Below are 14746 nucleotides of genomic sequence, written 5' to 3'. Positions count from 1 at the left end.
TTCTTCCATCGTTTCTCATTTTCCCACACAGTTCAGTAAAGTGAAGTAGTGCTGCAACACAACAAGCGCATCCCCGTACAAAAAGAGGAAGAAGAGCAAAGCAAAAGTGTATGTTTTTATTCCCCGCACTTCACTTTCGGCGGCATCCTTGCTTAGAAGCGTGCGTGTGTGCGAAGAACAAGAAGCAGCAACGAAACAACGACAACAAAAAAGTGTGCTGTGTGTGAAGAAGTGGTTGTGTCGTTTCGACGGTTTCAAGCTCCGAGATTCTGTTCTGCTAGCAGGAGGAAGCCTCACGGAGCCCCTTTGGCCCTTTTTTATTTTGGTGGGAAAGAAAATAAAATGCCTGCACCGTGCGCACAGTGGGCTGGTGTGATAAGAGAAACGAAAACAATTCACCACCCGTGACAAACCCGTGGTGCGGTATCGTGCGAGGCGCCACCTCCCCCTCCGGGAGGGAATTTATTTTTCTTCGTTTGTTTCGCTTTGTTACGTTGCCGGGGCGCGCGCGCGGGTGGCTGTTCTCCCTTCCGTTGTTTTCATTGTGAGGATAATTCGAAACGCGCCTCGAGTGCGTCTGGTTTGTGTATGTGTTGAGTGAGCGAAGAGAGCCCCCAAACGGAACAAAAAGTGTGTGTGTGTGTGTTTGAAGTTTGAACAATCGAGTCAGCACTGGTGTTGATAGAGGTGCAAAACCCTCTCTGAACAACATTCAACAACAACAGCAGCAGCAACAACAGCCATGCGACGTAACAATCGTACCCGTGCCGGAGCAGGGGTAGGCGGTGGAGGAGGTGTGGCTGCGATCAATCCTGGCATCAGCATCAGCCGTGGCCGGGTAGCGGCAACACGCGCCCACGAGAACCGTCTGTACGCGGAGGAACCGAGCAGCAGTGGAGCGGGTGGTTCCCGCCGGAAGGCAGCCCAGACAGCGACTGGCGGTGGTGGCAGGATGGCAGCATCGCGCCGCATCGAAGAGCTGTACCAGCGGGCGACCGAAAGCACCATGTCCTCGCTGCTGTCCGGGTACGGCATGCGCAAGGGGCTGTCCGAATCGATCCCGCCCGCAACGCTGATCGAGCATGTGGTGGCGGACGCCACCATCGGGATGCAGCAGCAGGGCAAGCGGCAGCGACAGCAGCGGCAGCTCGCCGGCTACCGGCAGACCCGCGAAGCGCACATGATCATCGACTCGGACGGTACGAGCGGCGAGGACGATGACGACCAGCAGCAGCAGCAGCGCGTTGATGAACAGCAGGACGAGGAGGATCGCTACCTGGAAGCCCTCGACGGTATACGGTTGGACGAGGAGGAGGAAGAGGAGGAAGGGGATGATGAAGAGGAGGTGCAGACGGTGGTCAATTCATCCTCGGTGCGCTGGTCACGGCGCCAGAGGAAGGGCGGCCGAGCGGTGACGGGCGCGTGCGATACTACCTCGTCCTCGTTGCACGGAGAAGAGGATGACGAGGAAGAGGAGGATGGTGGCCGGCAAGCCCTGGAAGGGGAGGAGGAAGACAACGAATACGAGGGGCAGGAGGAGCTCGAGGGTGGCATGCAGGGCGATGAGGAGGAGGAGTACGAGGAGGCGGCCGATGGTGACGAACACGAACGGCAGCAGTATCTGGAGGACGAGGAGCAGGAAGAGGTGGACGAGGAGCAGGATCAGGAGTACGAGGAGCAGGATCAGGAGTACGATGAGGAGGCAGAAGACGTGGAGGATGAGGAGGAGGAATTGGAGGATGGTCAGCATCAGGCGACGGAGGAGGATGAGGAGGAGGAGGAGGAGGACGATGATGATGACGTTATCATCCAGGACGAGGTGATCGATGTGGACGAGCATGATGAGAAGCGGCAACTTCAGCAAGCCAGACATAAGGAGCAGCAGCAGCAACAGAACGGTACCGATGCGTCCAAGCGACAGGACAGCCCGGTGACGCAGACGCAGGCCGACATTGACGAGCTGGAGATGATCAAAATATCGGCCATCAACACGAAAGGTAAGCCTGATTAGCAGCTAGAATCAATTGTGTACGCCTGGGCATACACACTTTCCCGATCTTTGTATTTTTTTTTTAAAACGAACATTCTTCATTTCAAAAGATGTATTTCATTGCAATTGGAGCACTTTCTAGACGTTGCGTCGGCTCAATGGATCTTGCGTCGGATCCAATGGGTGAAAATAGTGAAACGGTGGGGTGAAACATTCAAAAATCCAACTTGTCAGCATTGTGTGTGTTGAGAGGAGGTGTATGCTGATGAAACGACCGCCTTGTTCGCTGTTCTACCCCCTTTGCCACGTACGTACACACAAACACACACACGTTGGACACGTTAAGGCTTACCTTGGCTTGGCGCATTAAAAACTGACTTTGACCTCGTTTTCCTTTCGCGAATAGAGTGCGCGCTCGGAACGCAGAACCGAAATGAAACCATACCACCTTTTTTGCACGTGTTGAGAGGGGCTATGTGCTTGTTTGTTGTGTGTGTATGCGTATGTTGGGGAGCTGTATGAATTCGTTAGGGACATCACAAAAATACAAAGCTGTACATGAAAAACTGAATGTAGCAAATTTTACAAACGATATTTACAATAAGCAAAATTCTCCTCGTAAACATTGCTGACATGTCATATGAGATTATATTAAATATCTAGTATTGTATTGTAGAAATAATTGTTAAATCCCGATACTTCCTTTTGAGTTCATGCGAGATTTGAAGCTAGGACGAGGGCTGCGCATGTTCTTAAGCTACACACGCATGCCAACTGCACCATGGAAACGATCCTGACTGGTGAAGTTTAATTTCAATCTGTTCAAAGAGTCTCAATCGGACCGAACAGTGCGCATCGGACTTATACTCATCGATTGTAATCTTCTGAAGATGCTTTTTTTTAGATTAAGCTTACAAAAATAGTAAAGAATAAAACTGATTATAAAATTCCGATGGAGGCACCCTGATGCCCCGGTACGATAATAATGTAGGAAATAGCAAAAAAAAAAAAAAAACGGGACAAAATGAGTGTGGAATGATGTGTCGTTTGCGCCCCATTTGGTTTGGTGCGGTAACTCATCATCACTCTCAGCATCTACCACTAATGAAAACAAAACAAAAAAAACCGCACTCACTATCGTGGTGGGGGACAGAAATATGGGGGAGAATAAGACAAACAAACAACAACCATCATCTATCGGGGGAATGTTACCCATAATCTTCCGTCTTCTGGTGGGGTGGTGGACACAAACGTTTGCTTTTCTCCATTGCAACTGTGTGCTGGGCCTAGAGACATACCCACAACATACACATACATCTGTCAGCAAATGACTGTGCTTGTTTTGTTTTTATTTTTCTTCCCCAATCCCTCAGCTGTAAGAGAGCGTGTATGAAAGAGAGAGAGAGAGTGTGTAAAAGAAGAAACATCAATCTGATCCCCCCTCTGAGAATGAAAGTGGACAACCGCAGCAGCAGTAGCAGGCTGTGCTTAGAAGAAAAGTAAAACAGTTATGTTCACTGTGACATGATGCCCCCCCCCCCCCCCCCCCCCGTTACAATCCATCTACGATTTCCGGGTCGCACTTTGACTGAGTTTGTTTGCGGGGTTTCCCATGACTTACTATGATGGGTTCTTCAACTTGGTAGCTTGTTGGTTGATGATCTTTTAGGAATAGAGTAATGATGATGGGATACAGTTTGCTACACTTGCGCGCTCTCCCTCTCTCTCTCTTTCTCCGTCTATGGAGCTGCATGCCTGCTGCATTTCTTCGTCCCATTGCCTGTAGGCTGCTTTCCTTTTGTCGTTTGTTATTATGTTTGTTGTTTTACACTTTTTGCAGTTTTTTTTGTGCACAGAAAGGTGTAACCCTTCTACAAAAGGCTGTTTTTCCCTGCCGGTCATGTTCCAGTATTTGTGCGCTTGCCAAGGCCCACACGTGGCGTCCACTCTCGTCGTAAGGTTATTTTTGTCAACCCCTCCCCGGCGGCTTGTCGGCCAAAGGTCAACACGACTTCCCCGGAACGTACATTTGTTTTGATGGCATGGTGAGCAGTGGGCAATGTATGGACAAACGTGCCGGCAACTGTTCTCTTGCTTCTGTGTTGCTAGCAGAAGCCCGAGTTGCATTAGTCGCTAAATTTTCGCTTCAAAGTTGTTAATGTTTAACTATTGCAACGTATGCAACGTGCAAGAATGAGCTTATGTGATTACATGGTCGAAGAGAAACAGTTTTTTGTGGTTTATAATTAACTGTTATATGAACGTTTTCCTTCTAATTTTCTTGTGAAATGAATAATTTCTCAAATTCTATTATTCCTTTGAGTTAGCACATATCCGGTCAACAATCGAGAACTATTCCTCAATTTTTGGAGCCTTAATTCTTGGCACATTAGGCTACACTTTCGTGCGTTTGTGGGCATGACATCTTGTACTCTCCAGTCAATGAAGTCTGGACGACGCATATATTTAGTTGTAGTTTGCCCCCCCCCCCCCCCCCTGGCATGTCTACCGTCTACCAATGTGTCGTACGTTATTAGTATGTTTAACCTATTCCCAATCAATGGCAAACGGAAGCGCAGCGACCGTGCTTCGCGCTGTACTTGACCCTGAGCAAAACCAAACATAGTTTGGTCAAACCGATGGCCGGTCGGTCAGTGACCGTATCAAGCTGCGCCATTCCAGAACAGTTTATGTGTGTGTGTGTGTGTGTCATGGGTTATGGGTGATTGTACAATCGATGTGCTAGAATTACAACTAAAAAAATGAAGCTTCAAGTTTGGAATTACAAGAAAAAAAAAGTTTTTTCATTGAATTGATTTTATTTACTTACACACTGTTTCATATTGCTTTCGAGGATGTGGTGGGGAAGCATTAAGTGGTGGGTGAAAAACCACAATCTCCTACTTTTTATCATAACATGCTTCCTTATTTGTGGTGTATGTGGTAAACATTTTCTTTAGAGTTCTTTATCTTGCGTATCCATTCATTGTAAAACTGTAATTCTGCTTGTTAAATGTCAGTATAAACATGGAATACTAGAACAACAGCTTTGAGATTCGATCAGACTGTGTCTGTAAAATAATCCACAAAAAGCCTTATAATTGAGACGAGACTGAGGGGAAACAGTGACACAAACATGATACGCGCATATGCCTGGCCTAATTAAGAAGTATTGTCTCTTTGCGTGTCAAACTTCATTTTCAACACGGTTTGAGAGCTACCCTTCTCTCCTTCTCTTTGAGAGCAACCACCATAAATACCAACGAAGTTTAGGGTTTTGCCCTAGCAAGCATAAATAAATGTCCCCAATTTCATAAAGAAAAACGCAAACCTTCAACGGTTTCGGAAGGACACACGGCACCACTGTCATCATACTTCTCCACCACACCGCATACTTCTTGTGGTAGCATTTCTTTTCCCCACGTCCCATGACAAAAACTTTCTCTCTGGCGCTAACCATTTTTCAGACGACCTTCGTGAAGGTCCTCTTTTCTTTTTGCGACTTGTACATACGTACGTGCAAGTGAAAACTCGTCTCGTCGGCGGTGGTTGGGATTCTTGAGGCCCGGGAAGGGTTGAAGACACACACACACACAAAGTTTCCCAGTTTCTGTCGTTCCCCAGGTCAGGAATTTCAAAGAACGGGGGGGGGGGGGGGGGATGACGCTAGTGGTGGTGTGGTGTGTGGCACTATTGATTGGCGACGTGATTGCTGCCGCTTCTCCGCCCCCAAACATCAGTTGGTCTGTAAAAATGCATTACACTGGAAGGAGGAGGAGGTGCAGTTTTTGTTGCTGGAAAAACCATGACCATCAGCATCATAGAGCAGGTTGTGTTAGTAGTGGCTGTTGGGACTCCCCGTGTCTCGACTTTTGGGGACGAGATTAAACTGTCTGCCGTCCTTGGGGTGGGGTTGTTGTCTGCAATCATTCGTTCAGAAGAAAAGCGCGCAGACAACAAAGAAAGCTAGCTACCTCAGACGTTTGGCGCGGGGAGAACATTTGGTATTTTGTTTGTGATTCGCAATCGGGGTGCTATGTGGCATATCTGATGATAGAAGCAGCCGGAGTAAAAGGGGATCACAATTTGGGAGATAGTTGCTGATACGAACGACTTTTCTTTTAGCTATCAAACGTCTAAATAATTGTTAAAATTGAATGAAAAGATTGAATGTTGAAACATCAACTTTGCAGGCCCTTCTGCTGGAACAAACTTCCTATGTTATAGATGGATATTATAAAGTTGTTCCTATCATTTCACACAATGATGGTGGTCGCTACTGTGTAGTGTAAATACTGAGCGTGATTGAGACACATCAAACCGCATCACAGCGCAATGTAAACTGATATGACCGATGATAAGGAAACCGCAAAGTCTCCCGAGCATGTATTTTAGCGTTAAGTGATGTTAAATGAATTGTTCCTAACATGTTGCTCTATTTTTGGGATACAACTTCTTGTATTCCCGACAATTTGAAGAATACTCTTCGTCTAACAACTCAAAATCCAGCCATTTCTGTTCCGCGTCTAAATGGTCTTTGCCTTTGCCTCTCTGACGTTGCGCCAATGTGTTGGTTCCGTTTTTCCTTACCTACTGGCTGCACTGCACTGCACAACTGCATGTGTGTTGTGCATTTATTTTGCAATTGTGGTGTGTTTGCGTGAAAAAAAAATGCCTTTATGCGAGTGTCTGCGCTCGCTTTTGTCTATGTGTGTGTGTGTTACTCACTGCACTGTTTGCCTGCTGCTGCTGCGTATACTGTATTATTGCACCCGTTGTGAATCGCGGATGCTCGTGCGCACAATGCTGCGTACATCAAACGGGCGGCGGCGCGCACGAGTAAGCGGGTTTTGCGCAGAAGGGTTCCGCCTATGTGTGTTGGTTGGTAGCTGTAGCTGAGTTTGCAAGTAGTAGACACAGGGGGTGGGTAGTGTGCTACATTGTAAGACCGTCATGGTGGCGATTTTGTAGTACTGAGTGTGTGTGTGGTGATGATGAATGGGGATGCGCAGCACTCGGAGTCGAAGTTTATGGGTGAATATGATTTAAGTTGTTTTTTGGGGATTTTATAATGCTACACTGCATTAGAAGTATAGCAAATTATGGTAAATCATTTTAAAAGTGACTATTTTATTGTATTTGTCATACATTTTATTGGATAAGTAAGACTTTTATAGACACAATTCTTATCTATGTGTGTGCGCGACTTGTTTTGTGCAGGTCAAGATGAGTTTTTATCGAATGAAAGAAGTATTGCGCACAAAAATGATTCCACATTGATATGTTGTTGGTGCATCTCTCTCTCTCTCTCTCTCTCTCTCTCTCTCTCGCTCTCTCGCTCTCTCTCTGGTGTGCATGTGTGAGTGTGTGTTGGTTACACGACGCCGGGTTTGGAATAATCTGCAATGGGATAATATTTGCGCAATATTGCAATAAATCAAACAGGGAGAGAAGATGCAGGAGAACAATACATGGCTGTACAAGGCTGACGCTTTCGTCAACATCAACCAAAATGTTTTGGTGGAAAATTTTTTGGTGAGAAAATGGCGACTGTGAGTGAAGTGAACGTTCCCCAGACGTTTTCGGTGATTTGAATTGGATCATAAATGAGCTAAATTTATCATGCTACACAATAGTGTTCATTCCACATCACAGCGAGAGCTGCATTTGGTAACGATATTCTTCGTTTGCTTCCCTGCTACTTTCACTTCCCGGTTTTTTTTTGCAGCGTTTTGTGTTTGTCTATGAAAATGAAAGTACATTTTCTCTCCACCAGATGCACACCGTGCCTTATTTAAGGCAGAAATGTGAAATGACATTTACAGTACAAACATTTTTGTTTATTTTTCTTGTATTAAAAAAAAAGAATAAATAACAAAGAATGTATATATGGTAACCCCTTTCTATGCCCTTGAAGGTATGTTTTTTAAAGTATAAAAACGCAGACAGCAAACTTAATCCAATGCACGGAGCCGCACATGTAGCTTATGCTTATCGCACACAATTTTGAGCTTTTTTTGTTTTGTTTTTTGTTTTCTGTTCATTTCAAAGCTTTACCAGCATGCATTGTTGTGGTAAAAAAAAGAGCTAGAGAGCGAGAAAGAGAGCGAGTGAATGAGATCGAAAACCCACACCAAAAAAAAAACATCAAAACAAACCTTGAAGCATGGGCAAAGCAAAATGGTAAACAACATCGCACAGCAGCAAACCGCAGGGGGACGAATGAAAATCGACACACACACAAAATAATAGTAATGGGTAAAACACAATGAGAGGAGGAGGGTCGTCGTCGTATGTTACTGCGCCATTTTCCGACTCAAATCGCGCATCGAGGTGTGCAAATTAAACCAAAAAAGGTCATCTTTTGTATTCTGCTTCAACTTAAGTGGATTAGTGGTAGGGTACTAAGCTTGTGCTAACGCTTTCGATGAAGCGATGTAACGTGTTGCGTTACGCAGTAACGCTTCGTTTAATGACAAACATACGTCATTGGTGAGGACAAACATGTTTGTATTTCTTCGAGACGACGTTGAAGATTTGCACTGAGAGCACTGAAGATGTGTAATGGAAATTTTGTGCGTCCCACAGCACTGGATGGAAATTTCCCTAATAACACACACACACACTAACACATGAAAATAGTAGCTCCTAAATAGTGTACGTACATTCGTGCTTTGTACGCGAATGCTACAGGTGTTATATTTTGTTTGTTTGCAACCAACATAAACGCAAACATGCTGCTGCTGCAGCTCACTCTCTCTCCTGCTTTTTCTCTCTCTCTCTTTCTTTCTTTTTTTCTTAGTGGAAGTTTGCACTCACTCATTCCCTTTAGCCATAGCGTTACGCGGCGAAAGAGAAACAAGAAGGCCAGTGAAATGTGCCGGCGCTTCGTCACTCTCACTACGGCCTCACGGGGAGCCGGGATGGTAGTAGGCCCTACATTCCGGCCTACTGTGTGTGTGTGTATGTGGAGAAGGGCAAACCGGTGGCGTGAATCTGTGTGTGTTTGTATGAAAAGAGAGATGCAGTTATGTAAAGATAGATTTCACCGCTCTCCAACACTATTGCACACGGGCACAAATACACACTTACACATTCCCACTCTCGCGCGCTCTCTCTCTCTCACTGTCTTTGAGCGCATGCCAGCAGCCAGCGTAGTACAACTCTCCAACCCTCCCAACAGTACTGGGGGGATGCTTCGATGGGGAAGGTGGCAACATAACAGAAAACCGTGAGCGCGCGCTAGTGATGGTGCGGTTCCGTTATTTCATGCTTACCGCGCGGCCTTCGGAAATACCACCTCTCCCAACATACACCCGACTAACGGAAGTGTAACTCACTGGTCTAACAGGGATTTTTTCCTCTCTTTCTCTCGCTTCTGGGACGCATAGTTTTGGGCAAAACATTTCAATTATGCTATGAGATAGGGAAGGGAATATATATTCATTTTCTCCATCTCGTCCATTAATCGACCAAACAGTAATTGAAGCATCTTTCCCGTTTTGCTGGATTTAAATCCTAGCTGAGTTGTTTCTTTCGCCGGTCTCTGCCAGCGCTGAGAGAGTTAGAGAGAGAGAGAGACACTCAATGTTTTGTACACGGCGTACGGCGGCCTACCGTGTTGTGTGTTCGCTCACAGATGGCCACGGCGGAGGTGGTAGCGCAACAGCATTGCCTACTATTACAATTACATTGCCGCTCACTACTAATGCAAACATGGACACACACATACACACGCACACCACTGTTAGCGGCATCAAACGTACGCAAACGCAAGAAGTAGGTCATCAAATCATACCGCGCTCGTCTCGCGTACTGTCACCCACCATCATCATCAACATCATCATCAACATCTTCCACCTTTACTCACACCCCAAAAAGCGCAAGTGCAAGTGGAGGGAGTAGTAAAAACTATATGAAGAATCTCACGTCGTTCTCCCATCCTGCAGGGTTGGGGTTTTCCTTTTGGTCGAGATATGTTGGAACGGGGGAGGGGGTGGATTTGAGGCACAAGCCGCTTTTTCACACACACAAAAAAATGGCCAACCGGATGGGTACTACAAGAGAGATTTCAGCAGAACACGGTGGTGTTGGGACCCAACCTCTCCGTACCACCGTTTTTCGGATGGATCCATCCGATGGAATGTGCTTTTGCTGGTGTAGTGGGATCGATCTGTGTCGTGACACCATTCTCGAGGGTAACAACATAAAAAAGCGCCTGGTATGCTGGAAGAGCTACCGTGTACATTCGGGCACCGCAAGCTTGCGGAATGCTGCGCCAGTTCTTGTTACAGCGGGCCCTCCTATTGTTTATCGCGCCAGGTTGATGGGTGCAATAAGTCATAGATTTTACCGGAACTTGGACCTTATTTGAGGCTTTATTTGATGAACTTTTTGAATACATTTGACTGGTGAACATCTGGTGATTTTTAGTATGTCTGTATTAGGCGGGATTACCAAGTAGACACAATCACGATATGATGGATATAAGCGATTACCAGTTATCAAAAAAGATTAAGAATCCAAGAAAAAGAATCCAAGTAGTATTGTAAAACCTAATGATCAATCCAATATTCAAAGAATCTCCAATTCTTGGTGGAATATTATTCTTATAAGATGATGCAAAAATCTCATCTATGTTCGTTTCAAAAGCTCATCCATCATTCACGAATCTGAAACAGCTTCTATTGGTTTGATTTTTTTGAAAATGTCAACTTAATTCTATGAAATTCTCTAAAAAAAAAACCTAATAAACATACTAGTGATGTGCTCTCTAGAGCGTACCCATGACTCCGAGTGGTTAACAGTCGTCCAGATTCAATCAGAGTTGATCGAAATCGGAGTCTGTTGGAGTCAATCGGAACCATCCAAGTTCAAGCGGGCCCCAAACAACTCCAGACGACTCCGAACGACTCCGGACTACCCCAGACGACTTCAGACGATTCCAGACGACTCCGAATTCGATAGACTCCTGGTGATTCTGGACGACTCCGAACTAATCTGGGCGACTCCGGAAGACTCTGACTTCGGACAACTCCGGACGATTCTGGACGACTCTGGACGACTCTGGACGACTCTGGACGACTCTGGACGACTCTGGACGACTCTGGACGACTCTGGACGACTCTGGACGACTCTGGACGACTCTGGACGACTCTGGACGACTCTGGACGACTCTGGGCAATTCTGGACGACTCCAGACGACTCCACAAGACTCCAGGCGACTCCAGACGACTCCAGACGACTCCGAATTCGAAAAACTCCTGGCGATTCCGGACGACTTGGAACTACTCTGAACGACTCCGAAGACTCTGGCTTCGGACAATTCTGGACGATTCTGGACGACTCCGAACAACTCTGGACAACTCCGGACGATTCTAAACATCTTCGAATTATGCTGTGCGGACCTACCTTCCGGAGTCGGCTGCCAAATTTTCAGAATCTCGGGCCGCTGTCCTCTAAGATTTTTTGCCAATTTTATCCATCACTAACAAAATACGTGTTTTTTTTTCCTATTCTGATTGCAGTGCAACTAAACGACAGAGACAAAGTCAGTTTGGGGATTTCGAGCTGGCTAAAAGTCCTTGGAACTGGCGGTAAGTTAGGTCGCGCCCTGGCAAACAATATCACACCGACGTTATACTACATAGTAATCCTCTCTGCTTTATCTTCTATGCAGCTTACGGCACGGTGTACTTGGTGCAAAAACTAACTGGTGTAGATAAGGACAAAATCTACGCCATGAAAGTGCTGAAGAAGGGCATCGTAAGCTTGAAGAAAAAGACAGCAGAACACACGCGAACGGAGCGACAGGTAGGCGTTAAACGCGCTAAATCCACTACATCCACTTCAAGATACTAATGTGCTACGTTTTTCCGTTTCTCAGGTGCTGGAAGCAATACAGGAAGCTCCGTTTCTGGTGACAATGCATTACGCCTTCCAGACCGACTCCAAGCTGTACCTGATCTTGGACTACGTGATCGGGGGCGAGCTGTTTACGTGCTGTGCAATCGAATGCATTTCGACGACCGGCCGTGCAGATCTACATCGCCGAGATAATAGTCGCCATCGAGCATCTGCATAAGGTAAATCCTGCCGTTGCGATCGGGAAGATTGTTTATACTAATCGAAAATTGCGTTCCCTCTGTCACAGCTGGGCATTGTGTATCGTGATATTAAGCTGGAAAACATTCTGGTCGACGTGGACGGGCACATCGTGCTGACCGATTTCGGGCTTTCGCGCGAGCTCGTGTACGAGAACGAGCGAGCGCACAGCTTCTGCGGCACGGTCGAGTATATGGCGCCCGAGATACTGAAGCCGACGCAGCAGGGTCACGACTCTGCCGTCGACTGGTGGTCGGTCGGTGTGCTAACGTTCGAGCTGCTCACCGGTGCGTCCCCCGTTCACCGCGGATCAGAACGAGATCGCCCGACGCATCACGGAAACGGAAGCGATCATCCCGGAGAACCTGTCGCCCGAGGCGACCGATTTCATCCGCCGGCTGCTGTGAAGGATCCGAAGCGCCGGCTCGGCAGCGGCAAGGGCGATGCGTCCGAGCTGAAGTCGCACCCGTTCCTGCGGTCGATCAACTGGTCCCGGCTGGTGCGGAAGCAGATCGAGGCGCCGTACCCGCCGCTGGCGGAGAACGATCGCGACACGCGCAACTTCAGCTCGGAGTTCACCAAGCAGAAGTGACGGAAAAGCCGTGCGAACCGCCAAAGAATGCAGATCGTTTGTTTAGGGTGGGTGTTGTAGGGCGCTGCCGGTTCCCCCAAGCCCAAGCGGAAATTAACGTGCTTCTCTTTTTGTGAAAGTTTTCGCTCAGGTTATTCCTACGTATCACCGAAGCTCCTTACCAAAAACGTCACCGATCGGAACAAGTTCATCCCGATCCACAACAAGCGCCCGCTGGAGAGTTACATTAGGAGAAGTGCGTCGAAGGTAAGAGGGAGTGTTGTTCGTCGCTTCTTTATCAAAAAAAAAATAATAATAATAATAATTCCGTTTCATAATCGGCCTACCGTTTGCGTTACCTTCCAGCAATCGCCCTTCTTCAGAAAGTACGAACTGACCAGCACGCCGTCCATCGGGTCCGGCGCCTACTCGACCTGCCTCAAGTGCCAGCGGTTGCGCAGCAACAGTGTCTTCGCCGTCAAGGTGCTCTTCAACCATCCGCACACGGCCGCGTTCGCGCGGCACGAGGCGGACGCGCTGCGCCAGTGCCAGGGCCACCCGCACGTGTGCGGTTCGTCGAGCTGCTGGAGGACGCTAACTACATCTATCTCGTGCTGGAGCTGCTCGAGGGTGGCGAGCTGCTGCAGCACCTCAACCGGCAGCAGCACCAGCTGACCGAGGGGCGAGTCCGGAGCTACTTTCTCAGCTGGTCGATGCGGTCGCCTACATCCACCGGCAAGGGTACGCCCATCGCGATCTGAAGCCGGAGAATGTGATGCTCGAGCGGTCGTCCTCCGACCAGCTGCGGCTGATCGATTTCGGCTTTGCCCAGCGGCTGGACAGCACGACGCACCGCAGCCCGCCGGTACGCTCGGATACGCGGCGCCCGAAGTGCTCGTCGGCAGCACGGGACAGAAGAGCACGGCCAGCAAACAGCTCGTACTCGCTCGAAACGACCGACCTCTGGTCGCTCGGCGTCATCCTCTACACGATGCTGTGCGGGCAGGCACCGTTCACGCGCGCCAGTTCTTCGGCCACGACAACCTCGCCTCGACGTCGAAGCAGATGGAAATCATCACCGACAAGATACGGCGCGGTTCGTTCGATCTCAGCTCGAGCATCTGGATGGGTGTGAGCGAAGGGGCGAAAAGTTTGGTACGCTCGCTACTGACGGTCAATCCGGACCAGCGCATCACCATGCAGGAGCTGCTCGGCCACGAGTGGCTGCTGTGCGAATCGTCCGGTGGTGGAAGGCGAGGGCAGCAGCATTCGCTCGCACCGTACAACCGGGGCCTGCCGAGCCAGGCCCGGCTACCGTACGAGCAGCTGCAGACGAACGTGCGCAACACGTACGACGCATTAAGCTGGCGGAGCAGGGCGGCTTCCGGTTGCAGAACGAGGGAAGCGCACGGCGGCAAAGGAGGCGGCTGCGCTAGTAGCGCAAACGGCGACGGTTTCCTCATCCCAGCACCACCACCACCGGTCCAACAATCGCGCGGAGAGTAGTAGTAGTAGCGGTGGGCAGGTGGTAAAATCGAACTCCAAAACAACCGCAGTGCCTGACCCCGTAACGCTTCTCGAGCAGTAAAGCCAGTAAACGAACCACTGCACACCACCAGGCAGAAGGAGGAAGTGGCGGCCGACCTGTCCGTATCGACGACGAAATCGGTCGAGTCGCAGTACAGCAGCTCGCTGGAGGAAAGCACCTCGAGCGGCATCGGGCGCAGCAAGAGCAGCAAAGAGCAGCCTGTCGCACTCGGGCAGCCCGATGCGCGATGCGCGCCACTTGTCGAACGGTTCCGTAGTGATCGTGCTCGACGACGACGAGGACGACAGTGACGAACGTACGACAGCAGCAGCAGCAGGAGGAGGGAGCAGCATCACAGTAGTGCAGCGATGCCGGAGACAAGCGTGCCGTCGACTGAGCCGACGGAACCATCGCCCGCTGAAGCGGAAAGCATTGCGCCGGCGGTGGAACGCGTGACGCTACAGGAGGATGAAAGTGATAAGGATAGTGAAGCGAAGGAAAGTGGGAAGGATTTAGAGGAGGAAAAACCGGCGGACGAAATAGTTGCCGACGG

General features: G+C 48.7%; 1 pseudogene; it reads left to right on the top strand.

Annotated features, from left to right (window-relative positions):
• The first annotated feature begins 580 nt into the window (after positions 1 to 580).
• Positions 581 to 14171, top strand: LOC121603203 (annotated as a pseudogene).
• The last annotated feature ends 575 nt before the right edge of the window (positions 14172 to 14746 follow it).

Source organism: Anopheles merus, unplaced genomic scaffold, assembly GCF_017562075.2.
Source record: "Anopheles merus strain MAF unplaced genomic scaffold, AmerM5.1 LNR4000915, whole genome shotgun sequence".
NCBI lineage: Eukaryota > Metazoa > Arthropoda > Insecta > Diptera > Culicidae > Anopheles > Anopheles merus.
The sequence above is the reverse complement of the archived record's forward strand: the minus strand, read 5'-3'. Positions and strand labels throughout refer to the sequence as shown.